The 21,269-nt window shown below is 43.0% G+C and overlaps 1 protein-coding gene across 1 annotated transcript in view; it reads left to right on the top strand.

Moving 5' to 3' along the window:
* Positions 1 to 442: 442 nt before the first annotated feature.
* Positions 443 to 21,269, top strand: part of LOC117508411 (protein yippee-like 2) — a 124,051-nt gene continuing 103,224 nt past the window's right edge. The window contains exon 1 of the mRNA XM_034168176.1: positions 443 to 702. The gene's annotated coding sequence lies outside the window, so the exon portion shown is untranslated. The remainder of the gene's footprint in view (positions 703 to 21,269) is intronic.

The following is a 21,269-nucleotide window of genomic DNA, read 5'->3' as shown; positions in this document are numbered from 1 at the left end:
TACACACTGGACAGGATGGCAGTCTGTTGCAGAGCCACATACATACGCACATGACCATGCAAAGTCTACACAGAAAGGCCTAGGTGGGACGATATCCCACAACCTTCTTCCCGTGGGGCAACAGTGCTGTCCACTAATCTACCATACTGCCCTTTTGCACTGCTTAATTTGTTTTGGATTTTATTTCTAAAATTGTACTTTTTTTGGTCTCACTCTGCCAGTAAAATACTTTGTGTCAGTAAAGTTGAGTGTTTTGTTTTGCTTTTTGTAATGGCTTTTGTTTTCCCTCCACTGTTTTGCACTTCATGGCCACTGTACTTTTACAGTGTCACGACAAAATGTTCTCAGAATATTGAATGAAGACATCTGCAGCCTTAAGAATGGCGTCACATGCATTGAACGTCACACAACGATATTAAAACGACACCATCGTCACTCCGCCTTCAAAACGGTGGAAGCCGTGCAAACCGGGCATGAGTGAGTCCTCTCTCTGTACTGCAGCGACTCTCTGTGTGCTTTTCCCAAAGTGTGCTGAGCAACGCTGCGCGTCAAAACATTGCGTCTCTGCAGAAGCGCCCGGACCTCAGCTGGCGTGGACGGGAATGCCAAAGCGCGTTTAGGAGTGGAAGTGGCACGAGGAACACGAGGAGGCTGCGACGTTGTGTGGGCTACGTGGAGATCAGATCTTTCTTCCCTTTAAAGGTAAAACATTTTGCTGCGTGCTGTATTTCCATCTCTCTCTCTCTGACGCGTGGTTTTCAACTTTGAAGAGTGACGTCATGTGAAAGGTGTGACGAACTCTGCAGTGGATCTGTTGTTATGATTAAGGCACGTATACACTTTTTTTGCTCATGCGCCATGTCCTCCCGTGCACGGCGATCACCTGATTTTTATCGATCTGTCAGCGTTGCAAGTGCGCGCGCGTGCACAGCAGAGTTTTAGGCAGCCCCCGACATCTGTGGTGTGTGTGTGGGGGGGGCTGAAGTTCTGCCCCAGATAAAGTGCGCCACCGCCTGTGACCTGATTCACGCCAACGACACGCCCACACCTCCTCGTGCCTCCGTGGGTTTGTTTGTTGATGTGCTGCACAGATGCTCCATGCAAGTAAATACAGTGTGCGGGAGCCATCGTGCACAGTGACACGCAGGGATTATGCTCTTGAAGTGTGTTTTATCCTGCAGGTTATTATTTCATTTTTTTTTTTATTTTATTTTATGAGTGGTCACCATTTGGTATTGAATTTAACTCATATGTATAGTGGCCCAGAGAGGCTACAAAAACTTCTAAATTAAGAAAACATTGGCACATGCAGAAAAGCAAATAACACACATATGACCTACAGCGCATGTAACAATTTAATATGACAATGTGTCTGCTGCAAGTTCCCAAAACGCATAACAAAAAGAAATGTGTTGCAAATAGTCAAAGCACAACTAAAATATGAGTAACACAAAAAGAGGTTTTAGTGCATCACACATGAAATAATGGGAAAATATAGCTAGCTTCAGCATAAAATAATAATGTAAATAAATAAACTTACTCAGCTGTGTTGAGCAGGTGCAACGAATTGGGCACCGTAGTCTCATTTGAGGGTGGGCGCTAAAGGGGTAAAATATGACACATATGATGCAGTACTACTTCCGGGGACAGCCCTCGTCTGTCCCCAGCGGAAACATGGCAGAGTTTCTGAGCAAATTACACGGCAAACAAAGTGAAAATGCAAAGAAAAAGTGACGATGCAGTGGAAAGTGGACGTGTGTTGCGGTTTGTTTATGACCCGGACATCAAACATGTCGAGGCGGTTGTGCAGACGAGAGAACGCAGCTACTCTGTCAAAGTGTGTAGGCTAACACTTACAGACATGACCTCTCCCATTCACTTATATTTGCTTGTTTTGGCCACTGTAAAAATTACACTTTATGTTGCAGAGTAAATGTTTAATCTTATGTGAAAATAAATAATGATATATTCATTAGACGAGCTGTGAAAAAATATAAATAAAAAAATGGAACTCTAAATTTTGAACAGTATTTTTCAAAAATTTTAACAAAAAAATTAATAACCTTTTACAGTAAAATATACTATAATTGGGATTTTGTGTTAAACATCATTGAACTTGCACAGTTCTGTATCTCTATATGAAGAAAATCTCCTGCTATAAGTAAAATAATTCTTGAGAAAGGTTTTAATGTTATTAATTTATGTGACAGAAGATGCCTGTTGACAGCACGGTGGCTTAGTGGTTAGCACTGTTGCCTCACAACAAGAAGGTTATGGGATCAATTCTCACCTGTGGCCTGTACCCGGCCTACGCCATATCCTTGACTGCCGGGATAGGCTGCAGCCCCCCGTGACTCTTAACTGGAGTAAGTGGTTGAAGGTGAGTGAAGCTGCCTGCCTTCTCTTGTTAGTGATGCCTAATGAAACAGTCGGCATTCTGTGACCGTGTCCCAACTCAGCTGCACTTAGAAGGCTGCGGCTGTCAGCCGCTTATGTCATACATGATGTGACTAGGCCGTCCACTTTCAAAGGCTGCTTGTGACGCAGCTGATGTGCAGCTTTCTTTCTCCTGAAAATACATCAGGTATATCTTTCATGGCCCAAGCAATCCCATAAGCCATTCTGTGATTAATAATAATAACAGTAACAAAAGACAAAAGGACACTTTTGGCCTCCATACATACGTACGTTCAGTATTTATATTTTACAAGTAAAATATAAGTACTGAAAAATGATTACAAAACTACAGGTTACACACGCTAAGCTAGCTTGAGGTATGCAGCTGTCAAGGTTGCCAGGCGACAGGAGGTATGCTTCCACACTGTCTGTGGGAGAGAGACAGACACACCCTCTCCAGGGGCGTGGTAAGCTGCAGCTCCTTTCCATTTAAAGTGATAGGCACAGAAATAGGTTCTTTTTGACAGAGCCAAAAACAGGTTTATTTTAGGATGCACCACTTCAGTGTGTGTGTGTGTGCGTGCACGTGCTGCAGTGGGTATATTTGGCTACCAACCTTAATGTCTGTTTTTAAAACACTTGGAGCCCTCCCGAGTTTGACATCTATAGCAGTCTAAAGCTCATAGCACAAGAGCATTTGGGGTGTATCTGACTGCACTTTGTTGGTTACACAGCAAATAATCACAGCACATAATAAAGAACACAGCAACAATAAATATGGATTCAATAGGAAAAGCTAGATGAGGAGGTTAGGAAATATGTTCACACAAAATAAACCCTTCTTAAAAATACAAAAAAGTGTTGCTGTGTTGGTAGTGAGAAATATGTAGGATTATTAGTTTGGAAGTCAGTGAATACATGTAGTCTGTGAGACCAAAGCCCACTTTGATCTAATTGGTATTGCTGAGCTAACAGGATTAATAAATAGAACAGAACAAATAGAATAAATTATTTTTTTTCCCTATAATGAAAAATAATTGTCACAAGCAACTTTTACACACACAAAAAAAATCTAATTTTAAGAAAATGGATCAAACTTTGTCTTAATAAGATATTGCAGCTAATATTGAGCTAGGGTGTAACAGGTAACCCCTTAAGCTCTAGAGCCTATTTCACCAAAATCATATACCCATACATTATGATTTATTTCTCAGCTTGTACAAGGTCAAAAATGCAAAAGTTTGGATCAGCTAAAAGACAGGTCCTAGGGGATGTTGTGGATGCAAAAAAATTGAAAGTTGAAATTGAAAAAATAATACTTGGTAGGAGTAAATTAGGTTTTATTTTCCCAAAAAAATGAATTCCGATTTATGTCTTTATTTGCTTAGCGTTTCAGCTGTGGTTAGTTGATATGTGATTGAAGTGGAAACTTTTGTAGAGGAGACTTCGCTTGACATTTTAATGTATAATAAGTGTATGTTGGTGTCAGCATTGGTTAGTTATGAGTGTTGAAATATTCCAAAACAGGGCAAGTCCCCAAATTTGGGGACTCTAGGGTTTAGGAGGTTAAGCTGGTTTTGCCAGAAATTAAAGCAAAGGAACAAAATTGTTGTTTCTTATTTGAAGAGTAAGACCGCTTATGGTACTATCTCACTGGGTGCTAATGTTGGAGAGCAGTTGGAGACGTGAATTAGCGAACAAACACACGAACAAGCGACAATGGTGTCTCACTAAAGTGAACTCACAACTGAACATGAATAACACCTTTGCGCAAGAAGTGCTCAGCTCTTAAGGCACCTTGACACATGCAGGAATTTAATCCCCGCACTGGCATGTAATCTTGCATGCCAATGACTAAACGGGTCGTAAACTGTTGTTAACTGTGTGCAGCTGCGTGTCAGTGTGCAAAGAAAGTTTTGAAATGTTCAAAATTTCTGGCGTGACCAAATTATGTTCAGTATGAGTGTTGTCATTAGTGCCACTTCAAAAATTAAATTCATGGTAAGCAATTTATCCTAAACTTATGATCGACTGGACTGGGTTGCTTGATGGAAACCACCTGGACAACTGAGAGCCTACACAGAAACATTATGATCTGTTGTTTTTTCAAACTTATGCAAAAACAAATCTTGAGAAAAAAAATACAGTATGCGATAGTTAATAATTATTAAGAGCCTGTTCTTTCATATTTATGAATACATTTTACCACATTGCAGTTGTTTTAATGAGAACTCATCCTATCAATTCTTTTTGAGTTCTACACATGTGGCGATACCTTATTTACACCAGGATGTTGATAAAATCAATGCTGGCTATTCTCAGAATAAAGTACTTACGAGTATATCCACAGTTTCAAAATGCATAAGTCAAATGGTGTCCACTTTATGGTCTTCTCAAAACATTAAAATTACTGTTCTGGACGCTCAGAATGCATCTGAGCTCATCTAGAAATCGTTGGTTTCTGGTGGCCTAAAGTGACCCCCAGACCCCTGGCCTATGGGCTTCGACCCTGCGGGCCTCGCACTTTGTCCCCCCCACAATTTCTAGTTCTAAATTGCGCCCTTGCTCTCAGTAGATTCATACAAACGACATTCAGAAAGACGCACACCTGTGACGTGAGCATCACCTCGTCAGTCACATTTGACATGAGAATGCAGGGAGGGCGGTGATTCTCTCTAGTTCATGACATCATTCTGTGTGATGTTGTCATTAAAAAACCTGCAGGAAGAAGAGAAATGGGACACACAGTGGACACTTTTGTCTCTGCTGCTGTTTTTTATTCTGTCTTCCTCCTGCTCTCAGTCATTATGAGAAACAGCAGCAGCATCAGCACATTGCATAATAAAGAAGTTTTTTTTTTTTTACGTGGGGATACAAAGCCCTCTTTGGCTGATGAGACTTGTGGCGCTCAGCCTTCTGTGATGACACCTAGAAATGACCAGAATGGACAGCTAGGTGACCTCAAACGCCCTGCAGCACAGCTGATAAACAGCAGAAAAACAACATGTGTATGCACACTGAGACCCAGAGGAGGATTTACACAAGCTGGCAGACGGATGATAAACTGACAGAGCACCACAAACGCTGAGAGTGAAATTTGCATGTTTGTTCTGCCGGCTCAGCCTCTGAACTAATGCGTGACTTTTGATTCATTTTTATGCTGTAGGTGCCTTTCTGATCTGTGTGGTCTCCTTCTATAGTCATCTGATGCCTAATGCAGTTTGCTATGTTGGTAAAGAGCTTTTTTTTAAATTGCAAAGCGAGACAGATCATCGCTGTGCGTCAGCGTTTTGAAGCACGTCAGCTTCCTTTTTCCACAGTGTCGCTTTGAAAAGATTTTCTAGCATGTCCTCTCACTGTTGTCCTGCCCTAAGGAATGGAAAGTTCTTATAAATGTCACCATCCTTATACTGCAGTCTCTGTGCATATCTTCTACGCTTGCTTTCTCTCCGTGTTTATTTCTGTCAGGTACGGTGGCCAAGAGATGTCACAGCTCTTGCAAATTAAGACAAGACTAGCAAGTGCAGAAAGCACTTGGAAATACAAAAAAAACCCACCATTAATTCAACCATGTAATGATCTTATCAAGGATTCCAATGCAGAAAACCAAGAAAAAGAAATTAACTGAGCTACAGCTGCTCACAAAGGCAGGAGGAATGATCAGTAACTAGAGTGATCAGTGCAAAAATAGCCTCAGCTTCTCTGAGGCAAAACACAGAAGAATAATCCAGAGCCAGGCAGAGTTAAAAAAAAAAAACAGAGTTCATCACTAGCATCAGTCTTTCAGGGGTTAAAGTAGCAGAATGTTTTAAAATACAGATTGAGTTCAATAACCAGGAATTGTCATACCACAGATTCCAAAACAGCAGGTAAAAGACACAATCTAGAATGGTAGCAAAGGTCTATGATGTGGAGTCAAACACAGGCAGCAGAAGTGCAAAACAATAGCAAAAGTAAGTAACATGGAGTCAAAACACTAACATAGAACACTAGAGAGCAGGGAGGAACCTAATACAATCTGGTGACTAGGAGACATTCTAATGGCATAAGGAACGCAGTGCAATTAACCCCAAAGTACACGGACATGCGAACCCTGAGGTCAACAATGAACACAGGAGAATCATCAGAATAAAAGCAATACTGATGACCATCATAAAATTACACAGAGGGAAAATACCAGGAATAACTCAAGAGTTACTATAACATTATGTAAAACAGAAGTGGAGTCAAAATGTGACCAATGCAAAACAACAGGGAGTTCAATAATAATTTCTGCTGGGAGGGCTTCTAGTGGCAGACCTTTCAGTGCATTACAATATTTTGTTACCTGGTTGACCTAACTGAGTAAGTTTGTTTATTTACATTTTTGATGGTTTTACTCTTAAGATAGGTGTATTTAGCATTTTACTTGCAGTGCATTGAATTGTCCGTTATTAACCCTCTGGAGTCTTGGCTATTTTTGAGCATTTTGACTACTTTTGGTTTTACCTTCATAATTTACCTTAAAAAACTGTTTACCTGGTCTTGTTTGGTGTCATTTTTTTCAGCACAACCTCACCTGTGTGACTTTATGGTTTTTCTTTCATTCTGACATACTGCATTAAAACAGTGACCCAATATTCACCCCAAAACATACAATTTGAATAAGAAAAAAGCTTTTTTTTTACTGTGAAAACCAGAAATATTTATATTGAACCATTTTCATAACTTAGAATGGAAATATAAATTGTAAACTTCAAAAATATATATAAAAATGTAGCATAAACAAAGTTATATACAACAATTCTTATTAAAATGCAGGAAATGCTTCAGACGTATTTTGTAGCTATTTACATGCAATGAGAGGCCACACAAATTATATTTTTGCCACTCAGAACAATTCCTAATCAATGCACACAGAAACTCCAGGAATTTGTACAGATATTCCACCTCAATATCCATGTATATTTTTCCCTAATTCCTTGTTTTTGTAGCATTTTTATTGGTATTGGTACAGACTGTCCTGGCTGGGTTAGTGGCCCCAAAAAAAAAAAAAAAAACAATAGAAAAAGGTGTTTTTGACTTTGGGGTGGGAAGTCTCTACCCGACTTCTGTGTTCTCCGCCTCTGGAGTCTGCTCACTGCTGGGGCAGTGTGTGTCTCCACCCTGTTCTGTGTTCCAGGACTCAGCGCTGGAGACAATGGAAGAGAAGTGCGCGGTCCAATCCACAGTGCAAATCTGTGCGCACAGATCAATGAATCCACCTGCTCTCATTTGTCCAGACCAGAACAATAAAGACCACTTCATCATGACACGCTCCGTGCTTCGATCATCTTCATGCAGTTCAAAAAAATAAAGAGACTTGACATGCTGTTCCAGACGCCTGATCACTTTCTCCTTTTTGCTCCACATGAAACCACAGTTTCCCTTCTCTCAGCAACCAAATTATGTGGATTGGGGATTATTGTTTATTGGGTAATATATTTTACACCAGTGATAAAGAAAAATTTGTGTCATTTTTTTATTTGTTTGTGTGGCAGACAGAGAGACACGGAAGAAAAGTCCTGTTCGCAAAACGCACGCATGCACGCACACACACACACACACGCACACACACTGACCCACGTTTGTCTGTGTTGTCATCAAACCAACGTGGAGTTGTTGAATTTGATTGGTTAGTTTCTGATTTTTCCACTAATGATAACACTCCTTTCTACTGCTGCAGCTGAGGGAGTCCTGTTTCTTCCCAGCAATCTTGCTGTTTCAGCTGAAAGGAGGAAATGAGTTGTTTTGCTGAAGTTGTCTGCAAAACACGCAGCGAATATGAGAATATTATCCCCCAAAAAACTAAATTATTCATCATAATTAAATCATAATTCACTTGGCCTATTAACAAAGTTTAAAAAGTGCTGTGGAGGTTGAAGTCTCCACGTTCAATACACATTCAATCAGACACTCAGAGTGGAGCTGATTGTATGCTATGTCTACTTAATTAGGTCTTAGACTTTTGACGCGCTGGCGCGTCATTCAACTCCAGAGGGTTAAAGGTTCTCCATACAGAAAACACTGTTTGCAGCAGTTTGTCTAGTTGATATTTTCCACTGCTAGACCAATGTCTAGTTAAAATACTTGTCGTTAGTGATTAAAATTGTTCGACAAGACTGGGGATTTATTTTTAAATTTGCACCTGAAAATAATGAGATTATAATGACCCGTGCTGTGCTGCTCACAGTCACACCCACACATAGAGATATATGTACACACACCACTAACTTCATGAATAAAACTCGGTCAATAAAGGATAATTGTGTAAAAATATAACATATATAAATGTATTGTAATGGTTTTAGGAGCCGTGCTGCGTTGAACACAGCAGCAGCTCAGCCTATAGCAGCGTAGCTTAACAGCACAGATCCGTGTAACTTTCAACACTAATATTTGGGAATGTGTGTGTGTCAGAGTAAGTTTAATACTTTCCTGACATAATTTAATGTAATTTAATTTTACTGGCTCAATATCCAGGTCAAAATAGCATTTTAACACGTATTTTGCGAGCATTTTTCTGAGTGTGTTCAGTCGCGAATCTCCATTGAAAATGCATTAACATCCGGGAACTTCATCAATATTTTGCCCGGTTAGGAGACGTCATGTCACTGTCCATGAAGGGACGTTTTCGTTTAGTGTGCAGCAATGGGACTGCGCTCTCTAGTTCTTATATACAGCTCCATGAGACAAACAAACATATTCACACCCGCATGCACACCTTCAGAGTTTTAAGTTTCTAATTCACCTAACCTGTCACGTTTTCGCCCTGATCAGGGTTTTGATTCTATTTTTACCTCTTTCTTTTTCTCACCTTCTGTTCCCGCTTTGATTTATTAGTTGCTGGTTTACATTATGTGTTTATTCTATGTTCCATTTGCTTTGTCACTTTGTTTTCTTTGTTACTTTTTACTTTGGCCTTTCATTCAGTTCTGTTCTAGTTTTCTTCAGTCAATTGTGTTTTCATTTATTGTTCATTAATTTATCACTTGGTTATCTAGTTCCTCTCATTTGTAACATTTGTTGTGCTTTAATGTCAGGTTTTGTTTTCTGTTATCATTTTGTCACTGCTTTTCTTATGGTTTGTTTTACCACCTTGTTTTCTTAGTTTCTGTTTAGTTTTAGTATTTATCTCTATTCATTCTCATGTAGTTTTCATTAGGTTATCACTTGGTTATTTTGTTGTTATCATTATTGTCACCAGTTATGCTTCATTATCGGGTTTTGCTTTCTGTTAATTATTTAGTCTTTGATTATTTGTTCTGTCATCTGTTTATCTCCTTGGTTCATAGTTCCCTGTTTCCCTCACACCCATCCGATTATGTTCTCACTCCACATCACTGCACCTGCCTCATGTCTTTGTCTTTCACTTTGTTTCTGTCTGCTTTGTGTTTTCATTCACTCATGCTCCTGGCACCTGCTCACGTATCTTTACTTTTCGTCACTCCACCTTGTGTTGCACGCCCTCACTGTCTTGCACCACGCTTAATCTTTGTTCACTGGCCACACCCCTTTCTAGATTGTTCCTTATGTGCACCTTGTTAACTCTTGTCTTATTTAATCTCCTCCCAGCCACCACACCCTGGCTCATTTGTCATCTTTGCACACATTCCAGCTCTCGTTTTCTGTCCTGATTTTTGCCTTGCCATGTGCCGTATTTTGACTCTGTATTCCTCGACCATGCCTCTTGTCTCATCCCAGATGTCTGTGCTTGCTCGTGCCCCTGACCTCTGCTCAACCATGACTGCATTTTTGCCTGAGCCTGATTATACCTCTGCTCCGCTGATTGACCACATGTGTACAGAACCAGAGCCTGGAGTAAAGACCATGTTTTCTCCAACACCTAAGCCTAGTCTGGGAATTTGCATTGCGGGTCCAGCCGCTATGATTGCCGGGCAGCCGCTCGCTCTGACAACCTGAATGTTTTTGGATGTGGGAGAAAGCTGGAGCACCTGGAAAAACCTACACAAACATGGGGAGAACATTCAAACTCTGCACAGAAAGGCCAAAGGTGGGAATTGATCCCATGACCTTCTTGCTGTGAGGCAGCAGTGCTAACCACTAAGTCACTGTGCTGTTTGTGTTCTGCAGTGGTGGGCATAGCTAATCAAAAAGTTAGTTTTGATAACCATTAATCTGCTAACTGAAAAGTTAACTTTTAGAAAGCTAAACCGATAAATTCCTAAAAAATTTAGGGGGAGTTACCAATAAAAGATAAACCGATAACTTTCAGTGTTGGCTTCAGTACACTGGCAGCAGCAAGTCAGCACTTCTGTCTCAGATCGGCCTTCTCTCAGCAAAAGAGACCTGGTGACCAGAGAGAAAGAAGAGAGGGAAAAAAATAATTTCTCTTCACAACAGACAGACCTGCCAGTCGCTTCATTGGAGTCTTGCACAGTCAGACAGTTTTGACTTATGGTTATAGTTTTAAACAAACTAATTCCGGGCAAGTTATTGAAATTAACATAACGTCTGCCGTTTTACAAAGTGAAAATATCAGCTATATGATTTAGTTTAAAAGTAATGCACTAATTGTGAAGGTTTTAGCATTTAGACACACATGCCACATTGCATTATGGGTACATTAGTTTCCTAACTTCAGTGGTTGGCTGATCGGTATAACACACAGTTACTGAAATGTGTTGTGGGTTTTACAAATAAATCTGTATTTGTAAATATGTCTTTTTTTTTCATTTGTAAAAAAAAAAGGGAATTTGAAAACTGAAAATTCTGTTTAAGTCCTTCATCACTTTTAGTGCTTTTTCTTTCTTTCTGGTAGCCAGCTGGGCAACATGGTGGCTTAGTGGTTAGCACTGTTGCCTCACCGTGAGAAGGTCATGGGTTCAATTCCCACCTGTGGCCTTTCTGTGTGGACTTTGCATGTTCGCCCCGTGTTTGCGTGGGTTTTCTCTGGGTGCTCCGGTTTCTTCCCACATCCAAAGACGTGCGGGTTAGGTGGACTGGAATCTTTAAAATTGTCCATAGGTGTGCGAGTGGGTGTGAATGTGTTTGTTTGTCTGTTTGTGGCCCTGTGACAGACTGGCGTCCTGTCCTGGGTGTACCCCGCCTCATGCTCTATGACTGCTGGGATAGGACTAGGCGGTTGAAGATGAGTGTGTGGTAGCCACTAGCCAGCTTTCCTCTGCCTGCAGAAGATAGAGCTCTACCATTCATCGCTGTCTGTCTGCTACAAAACATGTAACAGACGGGCACTAAAATCTTTGATTTCAGACTTTATAAATGTTTTAAACTGTTAAGCTTTATTCACTGTGCCCGCAAAAAGATGTTAGCGGTCAAAAAGTTATCGGAACTAAATTTATCGGAAGCTAATTGGCCCGCTGATGGTTTCCAATGTTATCTGGAAAGCTAATCTGCTAATGAAAATGTTAGCTTCGATAATTAGTGGTTAGTGGATCAGCGGAACTGTGCCCACCACTGGTGTTCTGGGTGTTTGAAATATGTTTTCTCACTTTCCATGACTTTTTTTTTTTTTTTTTGGTGGAACTGCCTGTTGTGGAATTGATGCAGTTGTTTGTTTTGTTTTTTAATTTATGTTTTTTGCATTTGTTGGTGTGGTCTTAATTTGGAAGTGTTGTGGCCTCTGTTGGCCACCACATTCAGGCACTTCTGATCCTTACAGTTAATTATTTTTTTCAGAACATGTTTATATACGGTTGCCTAGTTTCAATTTCCATGTTACTTCCCACTGTGTCATTAACACCTGCTAAATCAAACTTCCTGCTTAGTGACTGTATGAAATATATTTTTAATCACAGTGGAAGGATGTATCAGTTTTCACCTTAAGCCTTTTTAGAATGAAGTGACTAAAGACTGTCTGTAGATCAGAGACAGACAACCATAGATGCTTTATGCACTAACAATGTAAAGATGTCTAACACAAGTGCAGTAATGCTGTTGAATTTGATGCTTTTAAGGCTATAATAGGAGTACTCATGTAATGCTAAAGATTCATCAGATTATATATTAATTAGATTTTAAAATAATGAAGTACGAGGTCTGTCCATAAAGTAACGGTCCTTTTTATTTTTTCAAAAACTATATGGATTTCATTCATATGTTTTTACGTCAGACATGCTTGAACCCTCGTGCGCATGCGTGAGTTTTTCCACGCCTGTCGGTGATGTCATTCACCTGTGAGCATGCCTTGTGGAAGGAGTGGTCCCGCCCCCTCATCGGATTTTCATTGTCTGGAAATGGCGGAATGAAAAGGACTTTTTTCCATCAGAATTTTTTCAGAAGCTGTTAGAGACTGGCACCTGGAAACCATTAGAAAAATGTATCTGTCTTTCTGTGAAAATTTTACGGGCTTCACAGAGAATAAGGACTTTAACTACAGCTTTAAGGACAGCTTTAAGGACACCTTTAAGGACGCTCGGCGCGCCACGCTCTGAGCTGCGACGTCGCGGCACAAACCACTGGATAATTTCTAAGCTGATGGCTCTGTGGATACGAGACTGTCGTGTGCTCTTTCTCTGGTTATCACAAGAGCTGGACATCAGCCATTTTCCAGCAGATTTCACTTTTAACAAGAGATTTTTTTCATGGAAAGCCGCGCGGAGGCTTCGCGCGTCACGACTTGTCCTCTAACACTCCGAAACGGAGGTGTTCCTTTGTCTCGCTTCATCAGCGAATCGGTCGTGACGCGCGAAGCCTCCGCGCGGCTTTCCATGAAAAAAATCTCCTGTTAAAAGTGAAATCTGTCCTTTTCATTCCGCCATTTCCAGACAATGAAAATCCGACGAGGGGGCGGGACCACTCCTTCCACAAGGCGTGCTCACAGGCGAATGACATCACCGACAGGCGTGGAATAACTCACGCATGCGCACGAGGGTTCAAGCATGTCTGACATAAAAACATATGAATGAAATCCATATAATTTTTAAAAAAAAATAAAAAGGACCGTTACTTTATGGACACACCACGTATTTGTAAGATCATTTAGTGAGCAATGGCTCATACTTGGAGGATGAGTTACACTAAAATAGCTAACACCCCTATTCCACAGGGTGCCGTTCTACTACGACTGCCCACGATCTCAAAATAAAAGAAGCAAAAAACATGATGAAATGTCTTAATCTGGCTTGCCTCCTAATAAGCTGGTTTATAAAGTGGAGACCTGGCAACTGGATGGCTTATAAAGTGCAGACCTGGCAATCTACCAGAAAACGAAAGTAAGGAGTTGTGCCTTTGGCCAGAACCGCAAAACAAATGCTGCTTCGGCTTCACATTTTTACCCCGATGAAGCATGATCAAAAAATTTCTAGCTGTAGTCACTAGTAGTACTCCGTTTTTAAAGAAGTTTGAACATTACTGAAGCTGTTAAGACTAGGAACACTCAGAAGTTACCATGCACTAGCGACAATTTGGTGAATCGAGATAAATTGTTGAACAGTTCAAAAATGTGACCTAGATTTTAAATCTGGTGCCATTGATGGCCGTAACTACTATGTTTTCCAAGTTTGTTCAAGATTGCCGAAAGATGGATGAAGAAGTTACTATGATGTTTCAACACGCGCCCTGATTTGCTATTCAGGATTAAATGGGAAGAAAGGTGCTCTGTGGAAAAACCCCATAAGAAATTATTCAAACATACTTAAATAATTTGGTTAACAAATTCAATGGGAAGTTTATTATTTTTATTTAACTGGCGCAATATTGACTGGGAATGCAAATATCATTATGGGCTAACCGGCTATATTATGTCTGGGACAAGCTAGCTAAAAACACTTGGCGTAATAAAGGTTCTTGTCACCAGTGAGCAGGTAAAAATGGCATTTCAAGTGCATGGTAGCACGGCAACATCCCGACAGAGGTAAACATGCACAAGTTTACCTCACTAAATGTATATTTAAATACAACCCCATTTCCAATGAAGTTGGGACGTTGTGTGAAATGTAAATAAAAACAGAATACAATGATTTGCAAATCCTCTTCAACCTATATTCAGTTAAATACACCACAAAGACAAGATATTTAATGTTCAAACTGATAAACTTTATTGTTTTTGTGCAAATATTTGCTCATTTTGAAATGGATGCCTGCAACATCTTTCAAAAAAGCTGGGACAGTGGTATGTTTACCACTGTGTTATATCACCTTTCCTTCTAACAACACTCAATAAGTGTTTGGGAACTGAGGACACTAATTGTGAATGTCATGATTGGGTATAAAAGGAACATCCCCAAAAGGCTCAGCTGTTCACAAGCAAAGATGGGGCGAGGATCACCACTTTGTGAACAACTGCATGAAAAAATAGTCCAACAGTTTAAGAACAATGTTTCTCAGCATTCAGTTGCAAAGAATTTAGGGATTCCATCATCTATAGTCCATAATATAATCAGAAGAACTTTCTACACATAAGCAGCAAGGCTGAAAACCAACACTGAATGCCCGTGACCTTCGAGCCCTCAGGCGGCACTGCATTAAAGACCGACTGTTGTGTGGGCCGCTGAAGAGGAGGTACTGCTGGCCCACCACCACAAGATGGCGCCCTGCTTGAAGTGCGGGCTTCAAGCACGAGAGGGCGTCGGAGCGACCAGGAGTGACAGCTGTCACTCATCATCCGTACCAGCTGTCACTCTTCCACTACTCATTACCACTACCATAAAGGCCGGACTGCAACTCCACCTCCCCGCCGAGAAATCAGCTACCATTCAGGTAACTTCTCTGCTGACTTACAAAGTAACAATCTGAACTTCTTTGCAGCCGTTTTCCTGTGGTGTGTCCTTATCTGTGGGATTGCCGTTTGGTGTGATCAGCGACGGCTTCGCCTCACACCCCAAACCAGATAAGTGGTTAAACAGGAGCTGCACGAGTGTGTGATTGGAGGTGGAGGTGCTCCCTCCTAACTAAACACTGACTGTGGGATTACTGAGTGTGCGAACTCACACTCATCAGGACTGTCTCTGTTCTCTGCCAGCAGTACCGGGTCTGACTGCTGAAGACAGCGGCCACCTGGGGCGCAGGGCTTGGCGGCTCCGGTGTTCTTCAGCTCCGTTGGTGGTGGAAGCTGTGTGGGATCCGGCTCTTCTCTCGCCAGGCGTCTTCTATCGTCGAGCCTGCCCACACGTCACCTGGTGTATGATTGACAGTCACCATATTGTTATTGTCTGTACGTCGTTGTGCGATTCACAACATTAAATTGTTACTTTTGGCTTATCCATTGTCCGTTCATTAACGCCCCCTGTTGTGGGTCCGTGTCACGACACTTTCACAACACCGACATCATTGTGTAAAGGATCTTGCCGCATGGACTCAGGAACACTCCAGAAAACCATTGTCAGTTAACACAGTTCGTCGCTACATCTACAAGTGCAAGTTAAAACTCTACCATGCAAAGCGAAAGCCATACATCAACAGCATCCAGAAATGCCGCTGCCTTCTCTGGGCCTGAGCTCATTTGAAATGGACAGACACAAAGTGGAAAAGTGTGCTGTGGTCTGATGAGTCCACATTTCAGGTTGTTTTTCGAAAACATGGACGTCGTGTCTTCCGGAAAAAAGAGGAAAAATCAAATCAAATCAATTTTATTTATATAGCGCCAAATCACAACAAACAGTTGCCCCAAGGCGCTCTATATTGCAAGGCAAGGCCATACAGTAATTACGGAAAAACCCCAAACGGTCAAAACGACCCCCTGTGAGCAAGCACTTGGCAACAGTGGGAAGGAAAAACTCCCTTTTAACAGGAAGAAACCTCCAGCAGAACCAGGCTCAGGGAGGGGCAGTCTTCTGCTGGGACTGGTTGGGGCTGAGGGAGAGAACCAGAAAAAAGACATGCTGTGGAGGGGAGCAGAGATCAATCACTAATGATTAAATGCAGTGTGGTGCATACAGAGCAGAAAGAGAAAGAAACACTCAGTGCATCATGGGAACCCCCCAGCAGTCTAAGTCTATAGCAGCATAACTAAGGGATGGTTAAGGGTCACCTGATCCAGCCCTAACTATAAGCTTTAGCAAAAAGGAAAGTTTTAAGCCTAATCTTAAAAGTAGAGAGGGTGTCTGTCTCCCTGATCTGAATTGGGAGCTGGTTCCACAGGAGAGGAGCCTGAAAGCTGAAGGCTCTGCCTCCCATTCTACTCTTACAAACCCTAGGACTACAAGTAAGCCTGCAGTCTGAGAGCGAGCGCTCTATTGGGGTGATATGGTACTATGAGGTCCCTAAGATAAGATGGGACCTGATTATTCAAAACCTTATAAGTAAGAAGAAGAATTTTAAATTCTATTCTAGAATTAACAGGAAGCCAATGAAGAGAGGCCAATATGGGTGAGATATGCCTCTCTCCTTCTAGTCCCTGTCAGTACTCTAGCTGCAGCATTTTGAATTAACTGAAGGCTTTTCAGGGAACTTGTTATGTGTCGGACGCAGCTCGAGAACCGACCAGCGTTTGAAGGACCCAGTATGAAATAAGCAGAGCACGGTTCAAAGGCTAACTGAATTTAATACATAACAGTGATAATATAACAAAAGGTGCGGCCTGGCGTGGTGCGCTCCCAGCAGCGCTAACGGTCCGGAGCCAGAAGCTGTTTCGGACCCAAGGACCCCGCCGACACCCCCCCAGGTGGCCGCAACAACCGAGTCTGTGAAAGAAGGAACCATTATGTGAGTCCACACTCTACACACAGAACACTTAAAGGTGTACAAACAGCAAACCTTCCTGGCTTGATTACTGATCAGCTTCCCAACCTGCAGGCATGGACCTCCCGTTCACAAACTCCACTGCAGTGGAAGCGGATACATGAATAACAAACAGCTCAATACAATAAGGTGTGAGGACACCACATTTACTGACTGTATAAACTGTTAGTCACAAAATCTAACGTACCTCAGGAAGTGTGCTGACGAGCGTGAGACCTCACCCCCCTCCTCTTTCACAGACTGTGCATCAAACCTGGACGTTCTCAAGCATCCGCTGCTGATGAGATGGCTCCCGAGACGACGATCTCACCCTTCTGGTCACAAGGTCGAGTCTCTGGGCAAATACACACTGTGCACTCCAGTCTTAAATGCCAACATGTTCCAATCCATCCAGATGCACCACAGCTGTGAGTCCTGACGAGTCGCAGGTGATCAGGGTGAGGTCCTGACAGCCTCAGCAACACAGCCACTCAGTCCCAAACGCACGCCACCTGGGAGGAAAACCAAAAACAGAAACAAACCGGCAGCCAGGCCCCCCCAGCCATATAACAGTACCCCACCCTCACGGGAAGCCTCCCGGCGACCACACACACCTGGCCCAGGAGAAACACCCCCCTCCAGGGACCATGGCTGGAAACCGTGTCCGCGTTCATCCTCCAACAGACTGGTTGAACTGGCTGCATCTTTGCCCTTGTTTCTGACAGTCTCTTAGCACAGGTGTGGCCAGGAGTTCTTACACCTGTGCGGTCAGCCTTTATTCAAACATGTGTGATTAGTCATAAACAAAACAACCAAAACACCCCCCCCCCTCCCCAGGGGACCGTCCCATCAAACCCCAGGGAAGGGGAGAAAGGAAAAAACAACCCAAACCTGAGCTCACAAACAAAAATGCCAAAACACCCCCCCTCCCCCCCCCCCAGAGGACCGTTCCATCAAACCCCAGGGAAGGGGAGAAAAGAAAAACCCAAACTTGAGCTCACAAACAAAAATGCCAAAATACCCCCCCCCCCTCCTCCCCCCAAACGACACGTAGGGACCAACACCCCCCAGAGGGCCACCCGCCAGCTCCAGGAGTAATAACCACGGCCGAGGTTCCTCTGGGATCCAACGTCACCCACGGGGACTACCAGCGCCTCCCAGAGGACCACTCGTCAACCCCAGGAGACGCCTCCCCTCATGACCAATGGACCCAGCCCCGGCCGTCCACGGCTAGATGGACCCAACGCCCTTTCCCCCCCAGAGGACACCACAGTCAAACCCTGAGGGCGGAAACTGGGGGGGGAAAACAAAAAGACACCCCAAACCCCCCCCCCCCTCCCCTCCCGGGTGCAGAGGCTACCTGGGAAACGCCCAGCACAACCTAACTGCACCCCTCCAGCAATGCCGACACTACGGCACACCCGGCTGGAGTCAGAGGAGAAGAGAGGGCATAACAAAAAACAAAGAGAAAAAACAACCCATCACCCCCCAGGGGACCGTTCCATCTAACCCCGGGGGATGTGAAACAAAAAGAAATAAAAGAAAAAACAAACAGACCAACACACAGTTGGTTGGGTCCTTTTTTTTTGTTCTTTTTTTTTTTGTTTTGTTTTTGTTCGTTGTCAGACAGGCTGCAGGGTCACAACCCCAGACAAATAGTGGACAACAAAAAACATAAAATCCCACACAAAAACCACCCACACAAAATGAACTAACACAAAACAAATCAGTGAGTCATACCGTCAAGCTCAACCAAATGGAACACACCTGTTCCTACTCAAGAGCTTGACGGTAACGTGATTCAGTCACCACAAGGGGGAGCCAGAGTGCTAAAAATGAAAAAACCCCTTTGGCGACAGAAAAAACAAATGAGCTGCTTGTATGTGCGCAGCAGTGCAACACACAACCAAACTGTGCTCAACTAAATAACGCCGGAGCTGAAACAACAGACGCAGTAGTTACCTTTATCCGGGGAAACGGGGCTACGACTGTAACACAGGAAGCCCAGCGACCCGTGCTAACAGAGCTCCGCCGTGCGCGTGAACCCATTACAAACGCACTCTTGCAGCTCCCGTTTACACCTCTTATCCGGTCGGAGCGTGACGCGACGCCGTCGCCAGTCACACTCCACCACGACCCACGGATAAGGCACAACACAGGAACACGGCTGCAAGAGAGCACAAATCAGTATCCAGTAATGGGTTCTCAAACACGCACCTTCCGGGCGGAGAGCCCCGCAACTGATCCGGATAACCACTGAACGTCTGCTGCCACCTTCCCGGCGCGTTACCGTCTCTGCTACCGCTGGGTCCGTGATGTTTGGCCAGAGACTACTGTTATGTGTCGGACGCAGCTCGGAGAACCGACCAGCGTTTGAAAGACCCAGTATGAAATAAGCAGAGCACGGTACAAAGGCTAACTGAATGTAATACATAACAGTGATAATATAATAACAAAAAAGGTGCGGCCTGGCGTGGTGCGCTCCCAGCAGCGCTAACGGTCCGGAGCCAGAAGCTGTTTCGGACCCAAGGACCCCGCCGACACCCCCCAGGTGGCCGCAACAACCGAGTCTGTGAAAGAAGGAACCATTATGTGAGTCCACACTCTACACACAGAACACTTAAAGGTGTACAAACAGCAAACACTTCCTGGCTTGATTACTGATCAGCTTCCCAACCTGCAGGCATGGAACATCCCGTTCACAAAACTCCACTGCAGTGGAAATCAGTCCTACATATATTTTTGTTTAACATATAACATATTTGTTTAATATGCGCATTGAATGACATATAAAAGACCATCCAGATTGTTACCAGTGCAGAGTTCAAAAGCCAGCATCTGTGATGGTATGGGGGTGTGTTAGTGCCCATGGCATGGGCAACTTACACATCTGTGATGGCGCTATCAATGCTGAAAGGTACATTCAGGTTTTGGAGCAACACATGCTGCCATCCAAGCAACATCTTTTTCAGGGACGTCCCTGCTTATTTCAGCAAGACAATACCAAGCCACATTCTGCACGTGTTACAATCAATCAATCAATCAATCAATTTTTTTATATAGCGCCAAATCACAACAAACAGTTGCCCCAAGGCGCTTTATATTGTAAGGCAAGGCCATACAATAATTATGTAAAACCCCAACGGTCAAAACGACCCCCTGTGAGCAAGCACTTGGCTACAGTGGGAAGGAAAAACTCCCTTTTAACAGGAAGAAACCTCCAGCAGAACCAGGCTCAGGGAGGGGCAGTCTTCTGCTGGGACTGGTTGGGGCTGAGGGAGAGAACCAGGAAAAAGACATGCTGTGGAGGGGAGCAGAGATCGATCACTAATGATTAAATGCAGAGTGGTGCATACAGAGCAAAAAGAGAAAGAAACAGTGCATCATGGGAACCCCCCAGCAGTCTACGTCTATAGCAGCATAACTAAGGGATGGTTCAGGGTCACCTGATCCAGCCCTAACTATAAGCTTTAGCAAAAAGGAAAGTTTTAAGCCTAATCTTAAAAGTAGAGAGGGTGTCTGTCTCCCTGATCTGAATTGGGAGCTGGTTCCACAGGAGAGGAGCCTGAAAGCTGAAGGCTCTGCCTCCCATTCTACTCTTACAAACCCTAGGAACTACAAGTAAGCCTGCAGTCTGAGAGCGAAGCGCTCTATTGGGGGTGATATGGTACTACGAGGTCCCTAAGATAAGATGGGACCTGATTATTCAAAACCTTATAAGTAAGAAGAAGAATTTTAAATTCTATTCTAGAATTAACAGGAAGCCAATGAAGAGAGGCCAATATGGGTGAGATATGCTCTCTCCTTCCAGTCCCCGTCAGTACTCTAGCTGCAGCATTTTGAATTAACTGAAGGCTTTTTAGGGAACTTTGAGGACAACCTGATAATAATGAATTACAATAGTCCAGCCTAGAGGAAATAAATGCATGAATTAGTTTTTCAGCATCACTCTGAGACAAGACCTTTCTAATTTTAGAGATATTGCGTAAATGCAAAAAAGCAGTCCTACATATTTGTTTAATATGCACTTTGAATGACATATGTGTGACAATCAATCAATTCAATCAATTTTTTTTTTATATAGCGCCAAATCACAACAAACAGTTGCCCCAAGGCGCTTTATATTGTAAGGCAAGGCCATACAATAATGATGTAAAACCCCAACGGTCAAAACGACCCCCTGTGAGCAAGCACTTGGCTACAGTGGGAAGGAA

The sequence above is a fragment of the Thalassophryne amazonica genome, chromosome 4, assembly GCF_902500255.1.
Source record: "Thalassophryne amazonica chromosome 4, fThaAma1.1, whole genome shotgun sequence".
NCBI lineage: Eukaryota > Metazoa > Chordata > Actinopteri > Batrachoidiformes > Batrachoididae > Thalassophryne > Thalassophryne amazonica.
This window is presented reverse-complemented; position numbering and strand designations above follow the sequence as displayed.